Source organism: Pelophylax lessonae (genome assembly GCF_965119305.1).
Source record: "Pelophylax lessonae genome assembly, chromosome: 4".
In the NCBI taxonomy this organism is placed as follows: domain Eukaryota; kingdom Metazoa; phylum Chordata; class Amphibia; order Anura; family Ranidae; genus Pelophylax; species Pelophylax lessonae.
Genome location: NC_138771.1, coordinates 671,219,291 through 671,233,092, shown reverse-complemented (window position 1 = coordinate 671,233,092; position 13,802 = coordinate 671,219,291).

Below are 13,802 nucleotides of genomic sequence, written 5' to 3'. Positions count from 1 at the left end.
AAATGATGAGTCTATAATTTTAATGTTAGGTTTATTTTACCAGTGAGAGACCGAAAAACAACAAAAATATCCAGAAAAATGCATTTCAAAAAAGTTAAAAATTGATTTGTATTTTAATGAGTGAAATAAGTATTTGATCCCCTATCAATCAGCAATATTTCTGGCTCCCAGGTGTCTTCTGTACAGATAACGAGCTGAGATTAGGAGGACTCTCTTAAAGGGAGTCCTCCTAATCTCAGCTTGTTACCTGTATAAAAGACACCTGTCCACAGAAGCAATCAATCAATCCATCAATCAATCAGATTCCAATCTCTCCGCCATGGCCAAGACCAAAAAGCTGTCCAGGGATGTCAGGGACCAGATTGTCGACCTACACAAGACTGGAATGGGCTACAAGACCATGACCAAGCAGCTCGGTGAGAGGGTGGCAACAGTTGATGGGATTATTCACAAATGGAAGTGTAGCGCTGATATCCTTTCTATATTGATGTGTGTGTGTATACTTTCATGAAACGTCCATGGACATTGCTATGTTTGAGTAGTTGGAGCCATCTAGTGACCAATACTGGTAATGCAGTTATGTTTTTACTTTTCTGAAAGACTCAGGAAGTGATTGTGGGTTTGGGAGATTGAACTACCCATGAACACCTTCTTGTGCAGGGCATGCTGGGTAGGGGATAAAAAGGGCCGGAGCAGCCATTTTTAGGTCTCTTGGAATCATGTGGCCTGCCTAAGAGGACCTTTGGGGGGATGGTGGCCAGATTGCAGAGACCCAGAGACACTCATCCGAGCATCGGAGGAGGGGATCCACCCAGTGGGGCTGAACGGAGCGATTGGTCCAGCTGACGGAGAAGCAAGTTTCAGTCACCAGACAAAAGTCACCACACGGAGCCTCTATGCAGTGGGTGAGCGGGTCACGGCCCACAGTTTGTTACATCTCACATGCAGTTAGACTCATATACAGGCCTCACTGGAAATTATAGTTCCACGAAGGAGCAGAGCAACTGATACTGAGAAGGTTTGAGGCCTATTTACCTTGATGTCTCAAGAAATGTTAAAATAGTTGTTACAGCTACACCAGAAGCATTTTCACTTCAATTTAATTCACCAAGACTGTGGATTACAAATCACAAGGAGCCACTTTAGCTAGCGAAGAAAAGAAGATCCAGGACTAAGTACTCCAAAACGTGAGATCTCACACATAGCTTATAAAGTAGGGGGAGCTCCCAGGTATAGACATGTATATATGTATACTGGTTCTTGTTGATTGTTTATATTGAAATCCATTATGCTGTTGTCTTATTCTGGAGTGACAATACAGGTATTTTGTACTATCTTACATTGTATTGTATTGCATTGCATCACAGCTGTGCCAAGGGGATTGAGCCAAGTTTGTGGGGCTTATTGGTAGAGTGCAGGCCCAGATCAAACCAGCAGCCATTTCGGGGGTCAGTGCTACACGTGGGGGCTCGTCCGGGATCCTGTCACTTTACAAGCAAGCCCGCCCCCCCTTCAGGCTACCATGGACCCCATCAAAGTAGTCCAGTGGGGCGAAGCAGAGGGGACACGCTCAGAAGCAAGCATGGCCATTGAATTTCCAGGGAGCGACTGGGGAAAGAAACAAATTAAAGAGGTGGTACAAACATTGTCCCCGGACAGAAAGGCTTACGTGGTCGCAGTGAAACCAGATCCTGGGACCGACTGCACCTATGCACTGATAGAGTGGGGACGGGATGTCCCTGAGAATTTCCACGGTGCCAGTGTAAAATTGTTTGAAAAGACAGAGTTTCACTTGACACATCCCAGCAAGCATGAAGGACACTCTCCCAGTCAGAAGCAGTTAGAACCTTTAGACAGGAAAGCAGGGGCTGCTGCTAAATCACTGGCAGAACGACAGCTGGCTGATCTAAAACGACAGTACCGTGACATACAGGAGAAGTTTCAAGAGACCTCCAGCATTATAGCTGAACGTATTAATGGATTACGTGTCGGTTTGGAGGACCAGAGAGATAGCCAGATAACACCCAACCCTGAGAAGGTGCTGAAGAAACGCACCCAGGGCAGTGGCGGAGCTAGACTTTTAAAACAGGGGTGGCAAAGGGGTGGCAAGGTATTATTTTGGGGGGTCAATATACATGCGTGTGTGTATATATTTATATATACACACACACACACACACACACACACACACATATACATATACACACACACACATATATACATATACACACACTTTTATAAATAAATGTAAACAAACATTCTAAGCGGTATTAAAACATTTTTAATTAAATAAACAATTATCAAAGTAAACATTATTCTTTTAAGGCTGCACACCGATCACAGGGCTCTGCTCTAAAGGGGGATCTATGACATATATCCCCCTTTACAGCAGGCTAGGGCAGGTCACCCATAGATCCTCCTTTACAGCAGGCCAGGGTGAGGTGAGGTCCCCTATATAGATCCCCCCCTTACAGCAGGCCAGGGTCCTCCCCCAGACAGTCCCTCTCAGTCTCCGCACCGACAGGATTGGGTTCGGGAGCTGAGCAGCCAGGGGCAGAAAGCAGCAGACACAGCGGTGGCCCCCCCCCATCAATGTAGGGACCAGCATGCCCCCCCCCCCCATCAATTGACGATGTAGTAACCAGCATCCCAACCCATCAATGTAGTGAATTCGCATCGCATTCGGACACAACTCACACAGGAACCTTTTTTGGGTCCGCAGCAGAATCAGATCTCATGGGTGTTCACACCTATGCGATCCGATTCATGTCCAAACTGACAGTTCGCACTGCGATATGCCAACTGATCTGGGGGGGTCATTAACTTTGTATTGACAGCCCCAGTGTTTCGCATATGGCAGTGTGAACTGTCTTAGAGTTGAATGTGATGTGGGAACCCGCAGTGGATTTGCAGGGTTCCCGCATCGCATATGTGTGGACCGAGACTAATTGATTATGTTTTTGTAGGGGGGTAAGTGCACTTTGTACAAAATGACTTTATTACCTCAGCTATGTACATGCTAATGAAACATTTAGTGCTGGTTCACACTGGTGCGATGGAAGACATTGCATGTGATTCGGGGCGCACTGCTATGCAAATCACATGCAATGTCTTTGCGATGCGAATTCAGCCATACAGATTGTATGGCTGAATTCGCATCGCATTTGGACCAAAGTCATGCAGGACCCTTTTTTTGAAAGTCTGCACCAACATCAGATTGTATGGGTGTTCACACCTAATGCGATCCGATTCCTGTCAGAATTGACAGTTCACACTGCGATATGCAAACTAATCTGGGGGTATCGTTGCCTTTGTATTGACACTCCCAGCGATTCGCATATGGCAGTGTGAACTGTCTGCGAGTCGGGTGCAATGTGGGAACCCGCAGTGGATTTTCAGGAGTTATGGTTTCCTTTCCAAGTGTCGGTTCACATTGCACATTGGTGTGATGCGGTAACCCTGTAAATCCACTGCGGGTTCCCGCATTGCACCCGACTCGCAGACAGTTCACACTGCCATATGCGAATCGCTGGGAGTGTCAATACAAAGGTAACGATACCCCCAGATTAATTCACATATTGCAGTGCAAACTGTCAGTTCAGGCAGGAATGGAATCGCATAGGTGTGAACACCCACGCAATCTGATTCTGGGGCAGACCAAAAAAGGGTCCTGCATGATCCAAATGCAATGCAAATTCAGCCATGCAATCTGTACAATCTGTATGGCTGAATTTGCATTGCAAAGACATTGCATGTGATTTGCACAGCAGTGTGGTGCGAATCACATGCAATGTCTTCCATTGCACCAGTGTAAATCTAAGTGTCTGTACAAAAAAAAGTTGAAGTCATGGAAGCATTAGACATGTATTTACATCTCTGTTTTCAGTCAAGAAATCAACTTCGAACACCACAATCCCTGTCAGTGACAAAAATGTTTTACACTGTCTGACCTGCTGCTGCTCTGGCTCTGCACACAGGTCAGGGTGGGTGGGTGGCTGGCTGGCTAGCTCCTCCGAGACCTCGTCCACTCTCTTCACTCTGCACTCTGTCTGCAGCATCCGACGATTTCCTGGCTGGCTGTCCCCCACGGCATGGATGTGTGGCCCCGCCCCTCAGCTGAATTCTTCAGGGAGGAGAGGTGGCCGGAGCGCCTGTCACTATTATCATCCCCACAACTCCATTGAAGCACCATGATCCCGGCCAGCACCTGACTCCTCTCCTATAGCCGCATTCACCGCTGGCAAGGATCCATTCTTCACTGCATTATTGGAGCACAGATGTCCTCCATTCTGCAGTGCGAGCTGTGTGGGCACCTCCAGGGACAGACTGCTGAGCCTCTCATGGGGCCCCCCCTCTGACGCCGCATGAATGGTCAGTCCGCCCCTGCACAGTACAGTCACAGAGAACTTGCTGCACAGCTCGTTCAGCTAATGTTATAGGCATAAGCGAGCGCGAGCGGGGTGGCAACAGGGGTGGCAAGGATGTTGTCTGGGGTGTCAATTGCCACCCCAGCTAGCCCTCTGGCTCCGCCACTGACCCAGGGTCGCTTGCAGGAAGTAACCATCCGGAAGGATTTCCACATTGATGGCCAGATAGGAGAGAAGGGGCAGAAGGACAAACTGTCCTACACCAGCCTCCTACACCAAATAGAATTGGGGCTACAGAAAGGATATCCGGAATCGGAAATTAGAGAGGCTGTAATCCATGCCATCAGCCCAGGTTCAAGTGTCAGGGGTATGTTGGAGAGGAAGAGTGGATTGACCTTGAACCAGCTCAAGAGGATACTGAAAAGCTAATATGAGGAGGAAGATGTCACTGAGCTGTTTCATCGTCTGATAAATATGACACAGGATAGTAGAGAGACTCCTCAGAACTTCCTATTTCGGGCCATTGAGCTCAAGGACCGCCTACTGTTCACATCAAGGGAAGAAAGAAGCGGAGAGCATTTTGGAGCCGAGCTAGTTAAGAGGAAATTCCGGAGATCTGTAACTACGGGATTGAGGAGTGACTATATCAAGCTACAATTGAAGCAGCATTTGGAAGATCCCTCAACTCCAGATGAGGTCCTCATTGAGAAAGTGAATGAAGCAGATAAGATGGAGATTGAGAGAGACCAAAAACAGAGGAAACTTCAAGCTTCTAACACCACAAGTGCTAAAATACAGCAAATAGGTGTCCCCTCAGACACTCAGGAACTGAATGTACTGGCAGCAAGCGTTGAACAGGGATCATGGCTTTCACCTGTTCACCACCTACCCGTAAGTCAGACTGGACTGGAGAAGCAATTTCAGACCCAGAAAGAAATACTGGAGATGATGACCATGCTGATGACTCGTCTGGTGAATCCTCAGACAGAAGAAGTCCCGCCACTCAAGGCTCCGGAGACTCCTACCATTAACCGCCCTATGAAACAAACACAGAGAGTCTGTTTCAAATGTGGAGGGGTAGGACATCTCAGGCGAATGTGCCCAAGCCCAGTAACTGAGACAAAAATCCAAACAGCTGGGGGGAAATTTCAGAGGGCCCCAGTGAAGGATTCAACTGGGCGCCCGGTTGTAATAGCTAACTCCACACCGACTCAAATGCCCCTGGCTGCTGGGGTCACCAACAAGCCAGGATGTAAAAGAGAGAGACTCCCAAAACCAAAGGTGAAGGTACAAGCCACCAAGCAGGCTAAAGGTACTGCAATCCGTGGATTTCCCCCCAAGCTAGTGGGACCCTCCCCAATTGTCCCCATCCAAGTAGAGGGGATTTATACGAAAGCCCCGCTGGACACTGGAGCCCAAGTAACCTTACTCTACAGGGATTTCTATGACAAACATCTCAAGCACCTGCCGTTACAGAAATTGGAGGAACTAGAGATGTGGGGATTAGGCACTCAGAACTTCCCATATGATGGTTACCTGCCGGTCAGACTCACTTTCGACCCAAGTACAGCAGGAGAGGCTGAGACCTTTGACACCTTGGCCATAGTGTGCCCTCGTCCCCCAGGGGCTGACAAAAATTCCCTCATCATTGGGACGAACACTGACTTAGTGAGGAGGCTACTTGCACTGCTTGTGCTGCAGAAGGGGACCCTCCCCACTAAAATACATCCAATGTTGGCCCAGACATACCGAGACCTTAGACAAGAGGAAGAGGCTCCTAAAGAGGGAGTGGGAAAAATCTGGCTCCTGAATAGGGAAAAGAGGTTAGTCCAGCCAGGTGAAGTAATCTGCCTGAGAGCCTCTGTCAAGTTAAGCTGGAAAAAAACAGGTCCTTTCATTGTCCTTGAAAATACAAGCCAGGAAGGAAAAAAGGGGTTAGAGCTTATCTCTGAAGTGTTGCCCACCAGAGTATTGAAGAGGACTCACGGCAAAGTTCCAGTCAGTGTCCGCAACGTGGCAGCTGTGCCAGTGAGGGTGCCAGCCAGACTACTGTTAGGACAGGTCAGCCCAGCAACTCCAGTCGCAGCATGTGGTTTGACGGAAGGAGCAGCAGCAGAAATCCCTGTAGAAGAATTCTGCCCGAAAAATACGCCTCTTACCCCTGCATGGAGAGAAAGAGCTAAAGCTCAACTTCTGAAATGGAGGGCAGCCTTCTCAAAAAGTGAATTTGATGTGGGGTTGGCAAAGAGTGCCACCCACCGAATTCGACTGGAGGAAGACAAGCCGTTTCGTGAAAGGGTTAGGCGAATCCCATTGGGAGATCTGGAAGACTTGAGAGAGCAACTGGCCGAACTCAAGAGGACGGGCATTATCCGGGAGTCCAGGAGTCCTTATGCCTCCCCTATAGTGGTGGTCAGGAAGAAGAACGGGTCCCTACGCCTATGTATCGATTACAAGACCCTGAATCGGAGGACCATTCCTGACCAGTACACCACACCTCGGATAGAGGATGCTCTGCAGAGCCTAGCGGGAGCGAAATGGTTCAGTGTGCTGGACTTAAAGAGTGGATATTATCAGATCCCCATGTGCCCCGAAGACAAAGAGAAGACTGCTTTTATCACCCCGGTGGGATTCTTTGAATTCAACCGGATGCCACAAGGCCTGTCTGGGGCCCCAGCAACTTTTCAGAGGTTGATGGAAAAGACAGTGGGTGACATGAACCTTCTTGAAGTACTAGTTTACCTGGATGACGTCATAGTGTTTGGAAGAACGTTGGAAGAGCACGAAGAACGCCTGGAGAAGGTCCTGAAGAGACTTTATGATGAAGGTCTGAAGCTCTCTATGGAAAAATGCCAGTTCTACCAGCCCTCAGTGAATTACCTGGGACACATTGTGTCTGAAGAGGGAGTGGCAACTGATCCCAAAAAGTTAGAAGCTGTCACTTCTTGGCCCAGGCCCACCAACGCGACTGAACTCAGGTCATTCTTAGGCTTCTGCTCGTACTACAGAAGGTTTGTGAAAGGGTTCGCTAAAATAGCCCACCCACTCACTGAGCTCCTAAAGAAACAGGAAGAAGTTAGTGTAAGCCCAAAACAGTCAATGAAGCCAAAAGAAGGGTCCAGAAGGAAGAAAGAGTCCATCCAGGACCAGTGGACTCCAGAATGCGAGGAAGCTTTCAGACAATTGAAGTGGAGCCTTACCACTGCCCCGGTATTGGCCTACGCAGACCCTGCCAAACCATACGAGTTGCATGTGGATGCCAGCCATGAAGGACTGGGAGGAGTGCTCTATCAAGAGCATGAAGGGCATCTGCGGCCGATCGCTTATGTGAGCAGAAGTTTGACTCCTGCCGAAAAAAACTATCCCACTCACAAGCTTGAATTTCTGGCTCTGAAGTGGGCAGTGGTAGACAAGTTGAAGGACTACCTTTACGGTGCTGAATTCATGGTTAAAACGGACAACAACCCCCTCACATATCTGCTCACCACTGCGAAGCTGGACGCCACCGGTCACAGGTGGTTAGCTGCTCTCTCGGCATTTACCTTCAGCCTGAAGTACAGACCAGGGGTTGGTAACCGAGATGCGGATGCTCTGTCAAGAAGGCCTCATTACCCCCAAAATCCCTCAGAAGACTGGACTCAACTTACTCCAGAAGGAGTAAGGGCCCTTTGGGAAGGGACAAGTCAATACAGGAAGAGTGGGGCCAGAGCTGAAGAAGTAGGAGTATCCTCAGCGGGAGTACCCAGGTGCTTTTGCAACGTCTCCCAGGTTGTACAGGAGGGTCTCCCCAAGCTATCCAGAAAGGATCTCAGGAGAGATCAGGAGGAAGATCCACTGTGTGGGCTGGTGCTGAAGGCATTGGAACATCAACAGTCTGATGTGCTGCAGAAGAGCCCCAAGAAGGAAGCCCGGCTGTTACTGAAAGAATGGGATCGGTTGCAGTTGCACCAAGGGGTGGTCTACCGAAGGGGCCCCTCTGACGGTCCAGAAGCGAAGTGGCAGCTGCTCCTCCCGGGAAAACACAGAGAGAGGGTACTGATTGCTTTACACGATCACCATGGTCATTTGGGAGCCGAGAGGACTCTCCAACTAGTAAGGGACAGGTTCTACTGGCCTCACATGAGGAAAGAAGTGGAGAGTTACTGTCATTCCTGCCTCAGGTGCATACAACGAAAGACATTGCCCCAGAGGGCTGCCCCAATGGGCCATTTGGAGAGCCAGGGACCAATGGACCTGGTCTGCATAGACTTTCTTTGTTTGGAATCCAATCTGAGTGGGCAGGGGGACATCTTGGTGGTAACAGATCACTTTACCCGTTATGCCCAAGCATTTCCTACTAGAGACCAGCAAGCAACCACGGTAGCAAAGACTCTCGTGGAGAAATTCTTTGTCCATTCTGGCTTACCTAAACGGATACATTCGGACCAAGGAAGGGACTTTGAGAGCAAATTGATAAAGAGACTGATGGATCTACTAGGCATACAAAAGTCCAGGACTACTCCTTATCACCCACAAGGGGACCCTCAACCGGAAAGGTTCAACAGGACTCTCCTGAATATGTTGGGGACGTTGACTGCAGAACAGAAACCCCATTGGAGTAGACACATTACTGCACTGGTTCATGCCTATAACAGTACCAAAAGTGACGCCACTGGGTATTCCCCTTACAGATTAATGTTCGGCCGTGAAGCCCGATTACCAGTGGACCTGGCTTTTGGTTCCTCCTTGGATCACACATCAGAGACCTCCCATAGAGGGTATGTGGACAGGCTGCGGAGGAGCCTGAAGATAGCTTACGAGCAGGCTCGAGCCACCTCGAACTCCAGGGAGAACAGGAACATGAGGAACTTCGACCTGAAAGTAAGAATTCAGGATCTTCAACCAGGTGACCGGGTTCTGCTAAAAAATCTAGGCATTCCGGGCAAGCATAAGTTGGAGGATCGTTGGAGATCTCAGCCCTACATGGTGTGTAGGAAGCTACCAGGGCTCCCAGTGTATGAAATCAAGCCAGAAGGAGACACTGGGCCAGTAAAAACCTGGCATCGGAATCACCTTTTACCTCTCACAGAGGCAGTCAGGATAAGCACAGAGGGGGAATCCCCATCCACATCCACTGATGTGTGTAGGCCAATAACCAGGTCTCAGCTTGCACCCTCTACAGATGAAGATGAGAAAGTTGAGATGAGTTGGCTGTGGCCTCCGGAAGCTTCAGAAACAGATGCTGATATCTCTTCAGATGTAGAGGAGGATAATAACGGAACTCTCAGGGCAGAGGCCCCAGAATTTGTGCCGGCAACTCATCCTGCAAAAGAGCCCAGTACTCTTATTTACTCTCCATCTTTAGTCACTGAGAGGAGGGATGATGACATTTGTCAAAAAGGAATGGACACTCTGAAAGTGCAAAGAGCAAAGAGAGACATTCGCCCACCACGCAGACTGACTTATGATACATTGGGTAAATGCTCTGAAGCATCTCAGTTTGTCAGCAAAAGAAACCTTGAACTGCCTGGTCCTTCTACTTTTGATTCAGTAGGGGACAGCCCCACCTCACCCCCTTGGCACATCTGTACCAGACACGGCAGCTGTGAGTGCACAGGATAGCTTCCCATCATATGACAACAGGTGGGACGCTCCTCTGTCTGTATTGTATGACCGTATAGAGGCTAAAATACAAGATAGATCTAGCAATTTGAACCTCTTTGGAGGACCAAAGAGATAAAGTAGGGGGAGTGTGTAGGGCTGATATCCTTTCTATATTGATGTGTGTCTGTATACTTTCATGAAACGTCCATGGACATTGCTATGTTTGAGTAGTTGGAGCCATCTAGTGACCAATACTGGTAATGCAGTTATGTTTTTACTTTTCTGAAAGACTCAGGAAGTGATTGTGGGTTTGGGAGGTTGAACTACCCATAAACACCTTCTTGTGCAGGGCATGCTGGGTAGGGGATAAAAAGGGCAGGAGCAGCCATTTTTAGGTCTCTTGGAATCATGTGGCCTGCCTGAGAGGACCTGTAGGGGGACGGTGGCCAGATTGCAGAGACCCAGAGACACTCATCCGAGGATCCACCCAGTGGGGCTGAGCGGAGCGATTGGTCCAGCTGACGGAGAAGCAAGTTTCAGTCACCAGACAAAAGTCACCACACGGAGCCTCTATGCAGTGGGTGAGCGGGTCACGGCCCACAGTTTGTTACATCTCACATGCAGTTAGACTCATATACAGGCCTCACTGGAAATTATAGTTCCACGAAGGAGCAGAGCAACTGATACTGAGAAGGTTTGAGGCCTATTTACCTTGATGTCTCAAGAAATGTTAAAATAGTTGTTACAGCTACACCAGAAGCATTTTCACTTCAATTTAATTCACCAAGACTGTGGATTACAAATCACAAGGAGCCACTTTAGCTAGTGAAGAAAAGAAGATCCAGGACTAAGTACTCCAAAACGTGAGATCTCACACATAGCTTATAAAGTAGGGGGAGCTCCCAGGTATAGACATGTATATATGTATACTGGTTCTTGTTGATTGTTTATATTGAAATCCATTATGCTGTTGTCTTATCCTGGAGTGACAATACAGGTATTTTGTACTATCTTAAATTGTATTGTATTGCATTGCATCACAGCTGTGCCAAGGGGATTGAGCCAAGTTTGTGGGGCTTATTGGTAGAGTGCAGGCCCAGATCAAACCAGCAGCCCTTTCGGCGGTCAGTGCTACAGAAGAAACACAAAATAACTATCAGTCTCCCTCAGCCTGGGGCTCCATGGAACATCTCACCTCGTGCAGTTTCAATGATCATGAGAACGGTGAGGAATCAGCCCAGAACTACACGGGAGAATCTTGTCAATTACCTCAAGGAAGCTGGGACCATAGTCACCAAGAAAACAATTGGTAACACACTACGCCATGAAGGACTGAAAACCTGCAGTGCCGTGAGTTCCCCTTGCTCAGGAAAGCACATGTACAGGCCCGTCTGAAGTTAGCTAATAACCATCTGAATGAATGAGAGGAGAACTGGGTGAAAGTGTTGTGGTCAGATGAGACCAAATCGAACTCTTTGGCATCAACTCAACTCATTGTGTTTGGTGGAGGAGGAATACTATCTATGACCCCAAAAACACCATCCCCATCATCAAACATGGAGGTGGAAACATTATGCTTTGAGGGTGTTTTCTGCTAAGGGGACAGGACAACTTCACCGCATCAAAGGGACGATGGATGGGACCATGTACCATCAAACCTTGGGTGAGAACCTCCTTCCCTCAGCCTGGGCATTGAAAATGGTTCGTGGAAAGGGTATTCCAGCATAACAATGACCCAAAACACACAGCCAAGGCAACAAAGTAATTGCTCTAGAAGAAGCACATTAAGGTCCTGGAGTTGCTTAGCCAGTCTCCAGACCTTAATCCCATAGAAAATATGTGGAGGGAGCTGAAGGTTCGAGTTACCAAACATCATCTTCAAAACCCTAATGACTTGGAGAGGATCTGCAAACAGGAGTTTCCCTCCTGAGATGTGTGCAAACTTGGTCACCAACTACAAGAAACGTCTGACCTCTGTGATTGCCAGCAAGGGTTTTGCCACCAAGCACTAAGTCATGTTTTGTGAAGGGGTCAAATACTTTTTTCACTCATTCAAATCCAAATCAATTTATAACTTTTTTGAAATGTGTTTTTCTGGATATTTTTGTTGTTATTCTGTCTCTCACTGGTAAAATAAACCGACCATTAAAATTATAGACTAATTCCTCACCATTCTCATGATCATTGAAACTCCACGAGGTGAGATCTTTCATGGAACCCCAGACTGAGGGAGTTTGACAGTTATTTTGTGTTTCTTCCATTTGCAAATAATCGCACCAACTGTTGTCACCCTTTCACCAAGCTGCGTGCCAATGATCTTGTAGCCCATTCCAGTCTTGCGTAGGTCTACAATCTTGTCCCTGACATCCTTGGACTGCTCTTTGGTCTTGGCTATGGCAGAGAGATTAGAATCTGATTGATCGATTGCTTCTGTGGACAGGACTCTCTTTAAGATAGTGCTCCTAATCTCAGTTCGTTACCTGTATAGAAGACACCTGGGAGCCAGAAATCTTGCTGATTGATAGGGGGTCAAATACTTATTTCACTCATTAAAATGCAAATCAATTGTTTTGAGAAAAAAAATGCAAATCAATTTATAACTTTTTTGAAATGCGGTTTTCTGGATATTTTTGTTGTTATTCTGTCTCTCACTGGTAAAATAAACCTACCATTAAAATTATAGACTGATCATTGCTTTGTCAGTGGGCGAAAGTCCAAAATCAGCAGGGGATCAAATACTTTTTTTCCCCTCACTGTATATATACAAAGCACTTATCAGTGGTAGTGCAGGAGTATTTTTAATTTATTTGTAAGTACCACACTTATTGCCCCCTATGCTAGGCTGGGAGTGTTCAAGGGATCTCCTCTTTGGTTCTAACCATCATTACTTCCTACAAATACTTGAAATAGAATGAAGGGGGGAAAAGTCATTAAAACTAACCAATCAGATGTCAGATTTTATATGAAAGTAAAATCACATGTAGCACCCTACAGGTAGGTGCTAGGTAAATGTATAGTGGGCCTTGTCTGCTTAACAGCAGGGCTGTGAATTTATTTAGTTAGGGTGTCAGGGCTTCCAGATGTGCCTGCTAAGGGGAGAAGTATCCCCACTGGCTCCTGTGAGAGGCTTCTCATAGGACAGTGTGGGAAGCCCAATCAGGGGACACATCCAAGCTTGTAACTACCCCAGAAGGAAGATTATGCTGCAAAGGATTCTGGGAGTGGGTATAAGTTTGGGGGAAGTGCGTGGCACAGTGTCTTTGGTGGGAGCAGAGTCCCAGGAAGGAGAGTACGGCTGTCTCTCCTCCTGTCTGAGGAAGGCGGATGTCTCGGGGTGTCGCCTGAGAATCCAGAGAGTGCTGAGCTGAGCCGAGAGCCTGCAGAGCGTGAGAGGGGTCCAGTCCCAGGAAAGCCTACACAGGTCGTGAGTACTGCGGATTGCCCCTGGGGGTCTGCCAGAGTCAGAGGGGACCACTCCGGGAGAGGTTCTGGGATCCAGTGCCAGCTAGCTGAAAGGGGGTACCTAGGTTGAGGACCCTTAAGGTACAGAGGGGGTACATAGTCAGTGGACCTCAAAGTATTCAAGGTTAAAGAGGGCACCTGCAGTTGGGCCCTGAATTGTACAGAGTGTGTCAGTTAACAGTTGCAGCTTTACAGAATTCTACAAAGTACTATCTTAAGCCAGTACAAGGCGGAGGGGAGTATTCAGTGACTTTGCAGTACAGCAGTGTCAGTAATTCTACAATTCACAGTCTTGGGTCTTATGGACTTATTGTCAAGGATCCAATACTTCTATCAAGCTACAGTGTGTTCTCAGTGTTAGTGAGCGTTGGCTGGCGTCAAGGAAGCGCC